This window comes from Dromiciops gliroides, chromosome 3 (assembly GCF_019393635.1).
Source record: "Dromiciops gliroides isolate mDroGli1 chromosome 3, mDroGli1.pri, whole genome shotgun sequence".
NCBI lineage: Eukaryota > Metazoa > Chordata > Mammalia > Microbiotheria > Microbiotheriidae > Dromiciops > Dromiciops gliroides.
This window is the reverse complement of record NC_057863.1, coordinates 125,831,248-125,844,839: the sequence shown is the minus strand read 5'-3', so window position 1 is coordinate 125,844,839 and position 13,592 is coordinate 125,831,248.

The following is a 13,592-nucleotide window of genomic DNA, read 5'->3' as shown; positions in this document are numbered from 1 at the left end:
ACCTATGAACTAGTCATGTGATATTAACATTCCCCTTCAGCTCCAAAGTATTGTCCTGTTCTACCCAGCTTTTTTGACTTCTGAAACAGAGGTCCAGCTGCCTTGGGGTGGTTCAAACTCGGGCCTCTTTTTCAGCAACCTGTATCCTGGATCACCCACTTACAGAGACCATGTGGGGGAATCTATCCTCTGTTGATTAAACCCACAGATTAGCCTCATCTCTTTATCTGGAGTCATCATTCACTTTAATGCTAAAGGAGCTAACATCTGCCAGCACATCTTCTATTCAGAGTGGTTTTGTTTGGTTCTTTCCATTTTCTTTTTCGTAAAACCAAGGAGAGTAAGTGGTTAGAACAAACTTCTACCTACAGCGGAATAGAAGGCCCTGTTCATGCTGTGTCTTTCTAGATCTATCAGCATAATCAGGGCTGTGCTGTTTCAACAATCTGTTGGTATTCTAAAAATGAGAACAATGACCTTTGTGTTAATTAGTTGATGCCAAGAGCCTACTGAGATGGGGAGTACAAGACTTAATGGGACTTGAGATTATACATTCTAATCATAGCTGTGGCAGTTATGCCTAATGTTAATTATGAGATCAAATAAACACAGTTCCACGCTAACATGCTTTTTTAATTCCCTACCTCTTGCTGAGGTGTTCATGCACTCTCAATGTGGCTTTCAATACAACAAATGGCAAGGGAGGCTTCCTGTCTGTCCATCCCTAGTGGCACAAAATATACACATCACCTTATTGGGATACCTGGATATGACTGCAGCCTAATGGAATGAGACATTGTTTATGAAGCCTGAATTTGACTCAAAGCTTGAATTGCCTAGGTTTCTTTATTAGAACCATTATTCACATTTAAGTTAAGGGAGTGAATATCTAGCAACATGTCATGTTCTTAGAGGTGGTTTTTTTTTTTTTTGCTTATTGCCCTTTTTCTCTCTAGATGCTGGGATGTTTACTTGAGAGAGGGAGAGACTACAGTCATCTCCTGGCTGAGTTGTTCCATAAAACACATCCGCAATTTCTTTCCCATTCAGAAATGAATCATTAAAATTTAACAGCTTCTCTGATACAACGAAAAGCATACCAATTCCTCCCTGGCCCCCTCTCCTGACTCCCTAAATTTCTTTCTCTACCATTCCCCAATAGCCATCTCACTGCCAAAAGATTCCTCCTCCCTGAAACCCCTTTCTTTGTTTGGTCAATTCCCCCTGCAACCTCCATCTTCAAGAAGGTTTCAAGGCAACCATGGTCTCTTCTTCTTTCTTCTCTGGCCTCTACTCTTGACTCTCCCAAACTTCTTTATCCACCATGCCCTTGGTGAGTATTTTCTCCAAGCAACACATACTTTTTGAGTGTTTTCCCGTCTCGCCAACTAGAATATAAGATTCTCAAGGGTCTGTCTTTTTGCTTGTATTGCCACCACATATCACAGTGTCTGGAACACAGTAAGCACTAAATAAATGCTTGTTGACTTGACCAACCATCCTAAGAGATGAATGTGGTAGGGCATCCCAAACATTAATTGTGACTGGTTTTTACAAAGTGCTGAATTAAAAATCAATAAGTGAGGGGGCAGCTAGGTGGTGCAGTGGATAAAGCACCAGCCCTGGATTCAGGAGGACCTGAGTTCAAATCCAGCCTCAAACACTTGACACTTACTAGCTGTATAACCTTAGGCAAGTCACTTAACTCTCATTACCCTGTCAAAAAAAAGGAAAAGAAAAAAAAAAAAACCAGAATCAATGACTCCTTTCAACTCTTGGAGTATCAGAGAATCAGAATCATCAGGCTATCATCATTCTTTTGTTTGTTTGTTGGTTTGTTTTTTGGGGGTTTTTTTTGGAGGGAAGTGAGGGTTAAGTGACTTGCCCATGGTCACACAGCTAGTGTCAAATGTCTGAGGCCGGCTTTGAATTCAGGTCCTCCTGAATCCAGGGCGGGTGCTTTATCCACTGCGCCACGTAGCTGCCCCCTATCATCATTCTTATCTGTGGAAGAGACATCAAAACTTGTTCTGCCAGGTCCCAAAGCACAGAAGTGAAACTTGCAACAAGACAGATTTTGACAGAATATAAGGAAAATCCCAATAATTAGAGCTAGGCTCTATGTGTAATACCAAGCCTTAAAATGTGTTTTAGGCTTTTGTATTTTAACTTAAAACCAGATACATGCATTTTAGTGTATGAAGAAAAAAATACAAGCAGAATTTAAAAAAAAAAACAGAAAAAAAACCTTCCAGGCAAAATCAAACATCAATAAGCAAAACAAAACAAAGAAAAACTAAAATCCTCAGAACAATTAAGAACAACTTAAAATAGGGATTACAAGTAAGTGTTACATGCAACTGTACTTCCTATTATTTTGTAGGAGAACAAGACCATAGATTAGGAGTTGAAAGGGACCTCATAATCTAACCAACTCATTTTGCAGTTGATGTAACTAAGGCCTAAAGAGTTTTAGTGATTTGCCCAAAGTCACTGAGACAGAGGTAAGATTTGAACCCAGGTCTTCTGACTCCAAATTCATCACCTCATCCCATTGTAGCATGTGCATAATCCAAGAAAAACAAGGTCATGTTCATTCATTTCAACAAGGTAACACCTTATCAGTGATACAGTTTCATTGTTGATTGTTTAAGTATCATCTCTGTGAAGATGACTCCTAAAGTTATATATCTGGTCCTATTCTCTCTCCTGAGCTCTAGTCATATATCCCCAACTGTGTAATAGATATATCAAACTGGGCATCTCAAACATGTCCAAAAATGAACTCACTAACTTTACCCTCAAACCTAACCCTCTTCCACATTTAGATATTAGTATTTTAACAATTTATTTAACAATTTATCATGTCAGTACTATTGAGGATACCATAATCCTTCTAGTCACCCACATTTGCTACTTTATGTTATTTTACTTTACATATTCAATCACTTGAAACAAGTCTTGTTTCTATAACTTTTCCCACCCAATATCCCTTGCATCTAGAATCTCAGAAGCACTTATTAAATGTTTTTTTCATTCATTCAAGGATATAATAAAAATGCATATCCAAAAGTAAGGAATTACCATGATCATAATTTGAATACTATCTCATAAAGCCTGCAAACTTACAGCATCTCATTTTATTCCAAGTCAACTTTGAAACAAATCCCTCTGGATGTGATATTTGCAAAGTAGATTGCACATCCCAGGTACTTTCTTAGATTCACAATGGGATGTCAATGATAATTTCTAAGTGCCAGATGCTGTTCCACCCTTTACTACCTTCAGGTTTTCTTTGTCACTACCAGGCACCAAATGTGTTCTTCCTCCAGGTGTGACAGGAATCCCATCCAAGTCCTAATGACAATAGCAGGGGCTCAAGCCAGAAGTAACTGAAGAGTTATTATCTGCTTCTTACAAGTAGACATTAGGTACTTACAGGTGGGAAGAAGAGGATGCTGAGGTAAGAAGGGGAAAGGATATGAGTCACTGGCCCTTGGTGAAAGGAAAAGTGACATGCATGTGCAACAGAAAAGTCATGTGACTGGAAAAGGGAAGCAAGTGATTAACTGTGTTCACTGAAAGGGAAGTAATTCTGATGGAGGAAGAAAGATCTTCACCCAGATGAGCCAAGTGAACAGCAAAGCCAAGACGAGGGGAGTATTCATAGTCTACCAGAATTACCTGTGGGGCTCTTTTTCAATGCCTTTTTTCAGGGCCAGATATATCTCTATATGGCATTCTTGTTCACATCACAGCAACTCAACCAGAAGGTTAATTTCTGTATGAAGTTTGCATCTAGAAAAACACCAAAGAAACATATGGTTCTTTTAAGGAAAGCAATGGAGTAGAATATTTCCATTCATTTCACAATAATTAGGTTACTGTGGAAATTTACAGCTTATAAAATAGTTTATACAGTTTATCTCATTTCATCCCCATCATAACCTTATGATGCAAAAAGAGCAGCTATTTATTTTACCCATTTTATAGATAATAAAATTGAGGCTCGCTGTATTAGGGCTGAGTAATTCTCACTTATACAAATAGATCTCCCATGTTGTTTGACCAGGGGTTCTCTACCATTTTGTTTCTTGGACCCCTCTGGCAATCTGGTGAAGCCTCTGAGCCCCATCTCAAAATGTTATCAATGGAAAGAAATGCCAAATTTCAGTTAGAGGTTAGTGGCAAAAAACTTGTGATATTTTTGCCTCCCAAGTTCATGGACTACTTACAATCTATTCATGGAATCATAGATCTAAACTATTCTCTTCACCTAAGGCACTTTGGGTATATGGGTTCTACCTTGGGGTTTCTGCTCTACCAAATAGCCCACTCAGGCTTCTTTCCCAGTCTCTGATTAAGAAAAAAAAATGAACTTTTGACATGTCACATTCTTGCCTGGACAGTAAATATTTCTAAATCCAAAGAGACTCCTGCCACTAATGATAATAAATAATATCACAAATGAAATAATTTATAAATGTAAACACCATCATGTTTATACAGCATTTTAATGTCTATAAAGCAGTTTACATAGATGCTCTCATTTGATCTATGCAACAACCCTGTGCAGTAAGTGCTATTATTATCCCCTTCTTACAAATGGGTAAACTGAGCCTGAATATGAAGATAAATGATTTTTTGGTTAAGTAACAAGACAGCTAGGAGGCATAGTACATAGAGTGCTGGACTTGGATTCAAGAATAGTTGAATTCAAATCCTGACTGAGACATTTACTAGCTGTGTGACCCTGGGCAACTGAGATTAACTCTCAGTCTCAGTTTCCTCATCTGGAAAATGGGGATAATAATAGCATGTATGTGTATATACATATGCATGTATGTATATTGTATATATGTAGATACACTCATATGGAATATATACATACAGACATATATACATATGTATATGTGTTTAGTGCTTTGCAAAGGTTAAAATACTATGTAAACTATTATTATTTGTATTATTATTTTCACAGCTATTATTGTCCAGAATCACACACACCACTAATAATCGTCTGAGGAAGGATTTGAACTCAGCTCTTCCTGATTCTAAGTTTGACATTATGCCTCTTACCTGCCTCAAATCCCTAACACCCACCCCCTTTTCCTCAGTAGAAGCATTGAACACACATTTATTTCAATTTCTATAACTTTAGCTGAAGTTAATTGTTGTCCTCTTGTAGTTTGTCCTTTCTTACCTTTCACCCAAGGTAAAACTTCAGTTTTTCCACTCCCTGCTTTACTAAGAGGAATACAAAATTTGTATTCTATGAAGAAACTGAAATTACAAGAAACTTCAGAGAGATAAAGAAAACATGTACATTAGAAGAGAGCCTCAAAGAATAAATTACAAAAGTACCTGGGGCCACATTTTCCCGGTGCTTGAAGAAAAAGCAAGCTACTAAAGAATACAAATTCTTGTTGCAGGTGAAAGATAAAGTACTTGTCTTCCAGCCCCACCCTGTTATTTCTCTCTTTCTCTCTCTCTCTCTCCCTCCCTCTCTCCCTCTCTCTCTCTCTCTCTCTCTCTCTCTCTCTCTCCCCCCCCTCTCCCTCCCCTTCCCTCTCTTCCCCCCCCACCCGAAGGTCCAGCTGCAACTATTTGACATTATTTCCCTGTAGCATCAGAATAAATAAGAATAAAATGTGATGAGTGTATATAGCCCCTTTCTTCCAATGACTTCAATAGTCTTTAAATATATTATCCCATTAATCTTCCCAGCAGTTGGAGAAAGGGAAGTGACAAGTGTGAGGCTTTCCATTTACCAAGAAACCAAGGAATAGAAAAATGGAATGGTTTGGAGTAAAGACATAGTCCAATTAGTAGCAGAGTGGGGCTGGAAATTAGGTCAAACAGATGACGGTTGTTTCATGGACATATAAAAGGCAATTACAAAGGTACAATTATTGCCAATTACAGAAAAATAAATGGCATTTATCTGTAGCTTTCTAATAGTTTACCCACTTCGAAAAGGAAAAAAAAATGATACTCCCCAAAACACATAAGTCTTTGTTCTCAATTCAGTTGATGAAGAAATAAAACATTTTTTTCTTTTAAATTTTTATTGATGCCTTTTGTTTTCGTATCATTTCTAGATATACTCCCCCACTCAGTGAAGAAGCCATTAAAAAAAAAGATAAACAGTCAAGCAAAACCAACAACTGCCACTATCTGGCAGTGAAGACAATGTTCTATGCCTTAGTCATTCACCTGTGCAAAGAAAGGAGGTAGATCCTCATCTCTTCTTTAGATCTAAGATTCAGTCAAAAGTTAACCTCCCTAGGCTTCATTTTCTTCAGCTGGAAAATGAAGGGGGTTGAACTAAATGTTTTCTGAGGTGACTTCCAGTTCTAAATGTATGGTCCTAAGAATCCATAATTGAGCACTTACTATGTGCTACAAAGATGAAAAACAACACATTCCCTGCCCTTCACAGAACTTGCAGTATGCTATGAGGCATTTAATATAAATAGGTGCAATAAAAGGTGAAATTTGATGGGAAATAACTCTATCAGGTAGTGTGTGGGGGGTATAATGGGGTGGGAGGCTCCATAGAAGTGTTGGCACCTGAAGTGATCCAGTGGGGGCAAAGTATACATAGGGGAATGCAAGCAGCTCTTAATCACATGCTGGCTAAATCAAATGGATTATTATAGGAGGGTCCGCACTGAAGAACTAGTGTAACATTCTAACCAGCTGATATTTTGGTACCATACAGAGTTTGGAAGCAAAGGTCAACCAAGGTCAAGTAAGACTGAAGGAAAGAGCTTCATGAATGAATAAAGAAAGGAATTAATGAATGAATGAAAAAAAGTATTTATTGAGCTCTAAGTACAAAGTGCTATGATGCACACTAAGATGCATATAGAAAGAAAAAAAAAGGATAGTCCCTGCTTTTAAAGAGCTAATTCTATAGTTAGGGGAAGATATAACATATAAGAGAATGCTGTTAATGTTATCCATCCTTTATTTATTTTATTTGTTTTTTTTTTTCGTTTTGGTTTGGTTTGGTTTAGTTTTTTTGCGGGGCAATGAGGGTTAAGTGACTTGGCCAGGGTCACACAACTAGCAAGTGTCAAGTGACTGAGGCCAGATTTGAACTCAGGTCCTCCTGAATCCAGGGCCAGTGCTTTTATCTACTGTGCCACCTATCTGTCCCTCATCCTTTCAAACACCATCAATGATATCATGAAGATGCTTTTTTGCCTTGTGCATAAAGTAAATTTAAGTGATGCAGAGTTCTACAAAGTTGTCAGCCTCACTCATGAAAAGAGTTTAGTTACAGGGTGAATAGAAAGATTTGGAAGTACTCAATGGAGGATGTAGCAAGTGCCTGAGTCCTCAAGGTATATTGTTAGGCCAAAGGGCAGATGACATAACTGTGTACTCTTGTTTGGTTTCTGTGTATATGTGTGTGTGTGTGTGTGTCTGTGTGTCTGTGTGTCTGTGTGTCTGTGTGTTTCTGTATGTGTGGCTAACAATGGCCCACCTCCCCCAACACATAGACACACTAAGGGAGCCAACAATAAATATTCGTAATATGCGTTTATTCCTTACATAGCAGAACAAAGTGGGAGCTGAGCAGGGATGCTTTGTGTTCCAACCTCAGCCTGAGAGGTCACTTGAAACTCCTCTGATGTGCTCACTCCCTGTACTAGAGAGGGATGTCTGGGAGTGGCCAGTGATTCATGGCTCCTCTCCCAGACTTCCTAGCTATTTGAAGCTCCACTAAATTATATTTCACTTTTCATAAGCCACATCATCAGTGATAAACAATCCCCCATACACAGAGAATGGCTACAATTTTTTTATCTTTAATTACAGGTTTCTATTGGTTTCTTTCAGGATGTATTTGCTCAGACCTTTGACATAAAATTTCTTTTCATCTCTAAAACATTTCTTTTCTTTGTACTGGACTTTAGATCTCTTGGATGTTTTGTGATCTAATCTTATCAGGAAATTAAAGCAAGTTGTTTCTGTTTTCTTTCCTCTTTGTGACATATTAAAATAGAAACAGCACCTAGGAGAAGTGATTACAGACCCCCATTGAAGCTGGGTTACATTCTTACTTTTTCTTTCTCTCTCTCTCTCTCTTTCAAATTTTCTCTCTCTCTCTCTCTTTTTTTTGTTTTTTTTTGTTTTGTTTTTTGGGTTTTTTGTGGGGCAATGGGGGTTAAGTGACTCGCCCAGGGTCACACAACTAGTAAGTGTAAAGTGTCTGAGGTCACATTTGAACTCAGGTCCTCCTGAATCCAGGGCTAGAGCTTAATTTTTTTTCTCTGCTCCATTCCCTTTTATTTAGAAATTTTTCTCTGCTCCTTTTTCTTTTATCTAGAAACCTAATATAGAAAAGTAATTAGCAAAGATGTAATTCAAAGAGTATTATCTTTAAAAGATGTTTGTAATCCAAATGGCAAGAAAATTGTACTGCCTTCCTCTCCCAGTCGTACCCCTATGGGGGAACATTGCTACGGTTGCTGTTTGGAAGGCTGAGTGTTAGCACTTACACAAATCACAAACCATTTTGAGTTTTCAACGCTTTTCTTACCTGGTCTGAATATAGGTGAGCAAATAATGTTAATGCCAAAACCAAATCCCTGAGATAACCAGTAGGTTGATTGGTGAACCTAGTTTGCTTTAGTTACTTAGAGCAAATACCTACCTCAGGAGGTAGGAGGGAGAAGGGAGGGGGAAAAATTTAACCAAAAATACTTCACACATCTATTCACTAATAGCTAAATTTCCCTATGCAAGAGACAGTGCCTTGCATCATACAATTACATATAAGGCTTGAATGCAAAGAACCCTAGCATAGGTAACATATTGAATATAATTCATACTAAATTGTAAATGGGGGAAGCTAGGTGGCACAGTGGATAGAATCCTGGGCCTGGAGTCAGGAAGATTCATTTTCATGAATTCAAATATGGCCTCAGACACTAGCTTTATGACCTTAGACAAGTCACTTAACTCTGCTTCAGTTTCCTCATCTGTAAGATGAACTGGGGAAGGACATGGCAAACCACTTCAGTATATTTGCCAAGAAAACCCCAAATGGGGTCATGAAGAATCGGATACAGCCAAAACTACTAAACAACAAGAAATTGTAAAGTAGCATAATTAGATCTTTCCATCAAAATATTTGATAGGTAGAAAGGCAAGAGAACACTTTAAAAAGTTACTTGTATTAAAAAGAAAAGAAAATGGCCATAAAGGTAAGAGGTAAGGAATCAAAGTTTTCATACTTCAACAGCTTTGATCATTTCACTATCCCTGAAGGTAAGAACAACAAGTTATTATTTCTGTGACCCAGATTATAAGTCAGCATGTTTCAAAGCATGCTGCTCTGAGGAACAAGGTAGGCAACCAATATTTGTGAGAAAACAGAAATGTTAGTGATACTTTTCCTCTAAAATACTAAATATGAAATTTCATGTATAGCAAAAAGAAATATTACATGTGACACCTTTTAGCATGGAAATAGGCTTAATTTACTCTGTTTTGGTCCAAAAGTTTCCTGAGTTCTTTTCCATCCTGAGGCTTTTCCAGAATACAGAGCCATCAGATCCAGATTTATAAAATCCTGAAGTATTTTGTGGCCACACTGCTATGGAAAGTCTTCATCTCATTCCTCTACCGAATGCGTCACTTAGGATAGGCCATAAAATCTCATTTTACCTGTTTCTTCCTATGTAAAATACCATCATCACTTCTTCTACCTTCAAATATTTCCCCAAACAATTAGGAAAACCATATTACCAAACATTTTGAGCTTGTTAGAAGCAACCAGTCAATCATCAATTCATATTAATAAAATGGCTTATGCCACATATTGAACTGATTCTATTATCGTTTATATTACAACACATTCACATATAGTTTCCCATTGGACTTTAAAGATAAAGCATTGATATAAAATTATCAGTAGAATTTAACCATTAGGTGGTTAATTTTTTTTGGGGGGGGGGGCTGGCACAATGCTCAATGGATCTATTCCATGTTGTGTAGATATTGATGTATGGCATGGTCCTTATTTTTCTTGCATATATTTGCAAGAATCCAGTTTAAAATCACAGTGTCAGAGGAACATTGATGGAAAGCAAGCAAGAACATAGAAGTCATCTAGTCCTGCTCTCTCATTTACACAAGGGGAAACTAAGGCCCAGAGTAATTAAGTAACTTATCTAAGGTTACATGGGTAATAAGTACAATAGCTAGGATTCAAATGTAAGTCCTCTGAGTCCAAGGAGTTAGGTGGCATGGTGGATAGAGTGCCAGGCCTAAAGTTAGGAAGATTCATCTTCCTGAGTTCAAATCTGGCCTCAGACACTTACTAGTTGAATGACCCTGGACAAGTCACTTAATCCTATTTGCCTCAGTTTCCTGATCTGTAAAATGATCTAGAGAAGGAAATAGTATACCACCCCAGTATCTTTGCCAAGAAATCCCCAAATGGGGTCATGAAGAGTCAGACACAACTGAACAACCTCTACATTCTTTCCTTTACATGCTGCTTCATCTCATGACTTGATGCATTTTTGCCTAGTTTCCCCTAAGAAAAATGTTATTAAGCCACAAACTATTCGTCACCCTTCCCACAGCTGCCACTGTCACAGTCAGTCAATGTCTATTTGGCTCCTTCCTTCTATGGACAGACCATTATATTAGGATCATCCTCCAGTATTACTAGTAGTCCGACACTGTCCAGTGAGTGGAATTTGCATATTTAAGATCTGTGCCACCACCTATTTCTGAAAAGAAGTTTAACATGTCCCAAGATTACTCTGCACTCTTAGGCAGGTTAGGCCAGGTCAGTATAATTTCTTTTATACTAATTACAGAATTAAAACACCAAAATCCTCTTCTGATATTAATCTTGGTGTGGAAATGAACGTGTCTTCGAAGACTATGTGAATGGTGCTCAAGTTGTTTTTCAGCAGAAAATGGTGGGGCAGAGGGGGGGCGGAGGGGAAGAGGGAGCAGATTTGCAACAAGTATCTCTGATAAAGGCCTCATTTCTCAAATATGTAGAGAACAAAGTCAAATTTATAAAAATACAAGTCATTCTTCAATTGATAAATGGTCAAAAGATATGAATAAGCAGTTTTCAGACAAAGAAAAGCTATCTACAATCATGTAAAAATGCTCTAGATCACTACTGATTGGAAAAATGAAAATTTGAAAAAACTCTGAGGTACCACCTCACACCTATGAGAATGGCTAATGTAACAAAAAGGAAAATGTTGCATGTTGGAAGGGATGTGGGAAAACTGGGAAACTAATCCACTGTTGGGGGAGTTATAAACTGATTTAAACATACTGGAGAGCAATTTGGAACTATGTCCAAATGACTATAGAACTGTGAATACCCAGAGGCAGCTAGATGGTACAGTGGATAGAGCACTGGCTTGTGGATTCAGGAGGACCTGAGTTCAAATCTGACCTCAGACACTTGACACTTACTAGGTGTGTGACCCTGGGCAAGTTGCTTAACCCCAATTGCCTCACCAAAAAAAAGAACTGTGTATACCCTTTGATCCAGCAATACCACTGCTAGGTTCATATCCCAAAGACATCCAGGAAAAAAAGAGAAAGGAACCTACTTGTACAAAAATATTTATAGCTAAGAATTGGAAATAAAAGGGATACCCATCAATTAGGGAATGACTAAACAAGTTGTGGTATACAATTGTAATGGAATATTATTGTGCTATAAGAAATGAAAAGCAGGATAATTTCAGAAAAAAAAAACTTGGAGATTTACATGAACTGATATAAAGTGAAGGGAACAGAACCAGGAAAACATTGTACAACATAATAGCAATATTGTTCAATGCACAAATGTAAGTGACTTAGCTCTTCTCAGCAATACAATGATCCAAGACAATCCCAAAGGACTAACGATGAACACTATCCACCTCCAGAGAAAGAACTGATATTGATTAAACACAGACTGAAGCATGCTATTTTTCACTTTCTTTGATTTTTTCTTTTATAATCTTCTTATACAAAATGACTAATATGGAAATGTTTACATAATTGCACATGTATAACCCATATCTGATTACTTACCACCTCAGTCATTGGGGTAGAGAGAGAGGGAGGGATAGAATTTGGAACTCAACACTTTAAATAAAAATGTTTATTATTTTTAATAATTCAACCAATGAATTTTAGCACGCAGAAAAAAGTTACTGATATGGGAATCATTTCATAATCACTTGTCTACAGTCAGAACTTGACTGACCAAAGGTTAAAAAACAACATAAAAGCAGGGAAACAGGAGAAAGAAGAAACTGCATGCAAATGCAATAGCTCCAACACAGTCTAGTCAAATGAGCATAAGACTCTGAAAAATGAGAAGTGGATAAGTATGAAAATATTGAATATACTACTATTTCTTAGAGGTTTAACTGATTTTTAAGTCATTTTAGAGGGCTAATCAAGCCTAGAAACCACCAGCCAGTTAATATATGAGCTCGTTGACAAGTAAAGAGACATAAAATGCAAGTATGACACTCGTTAAGAGTATAAGCTCATCTGTAAAATATTGTACATGAAGAAGATCAAACCTTACTGGGAAGAAATATAACATCATTAAAAACAATTAATAATCTTGGTCATCCTGAGAACATTTGTAAAGGATATAGATTTTATAGTCCTTTATACACAATATGATGATCATGGCAATGACAATAGCTCAAAGAAGGGAAGATTCCCCAAATATTAGATCATAAGATGAAGCATTTACCAAAGGGGGAAAAAGGCAACCATGAAGACACTGGCAACTATGGGTCCATATAATTTAGCTGTTTACTCATTTCATTGGTATGGTCAATAAAGCCTTCCAGGTCATCTCCCAAGCTAAACACAATGTTTCCCTCTTCAACTTTTCTTAGTATATTTCATCTGAATTTCTCCTTTTATCCTATAATACTTTGCTTATTTTATATTTATGAATATGTAGTTTCACCCCTGTTTGCTTACCAGTTCCTTCATGGTCAGTGCTTTGTCATTTTTCATCCTTGCATCCCCAGGTTGAGTGTAGCACTTTGTATTTGCTAGGCTCCTAGGATATGTTTCTTGCATCAAATTAAAGTGGATAAAGTTCTGGACTAATGATCAAAAGACCTGGTTTCAATCCCCAGTTCTGCTACTTACTAACCACGTGACCCTTGGTAAGTCACTTAATTGTTCTAAACCTGTTTCCACATCTATAAAATGTAGATAATAACACTTGTATTTATTGTTCAGTTGTGTCCTACTCTTTGTGACCCCTGTTTGGGGATTTCTTAGAAAAAGTATGGAAGTGGTTTGCCCTTTCCTTCTCCAGCTCATTTTACTTGAGGAAACAGACAGAATTAAGTGACCTCCCAAGAGTCATGCAGATAGTAGGTGTGTCTGAAGTCAGATTTGAACTCAGGTCTTCCTGACTCCAGGCTTGGCACTATCCACTGCACCACCTTGGTGTCCTTTATTAAAAAATAAAATTAGGGGGCAGCTAGGTGGCACAGTGGATAAAACACCAGCCCTGGATTCAGGAGCACCTGAGTTCAAATCCGGCCTCAGACACTTGACACTTACTA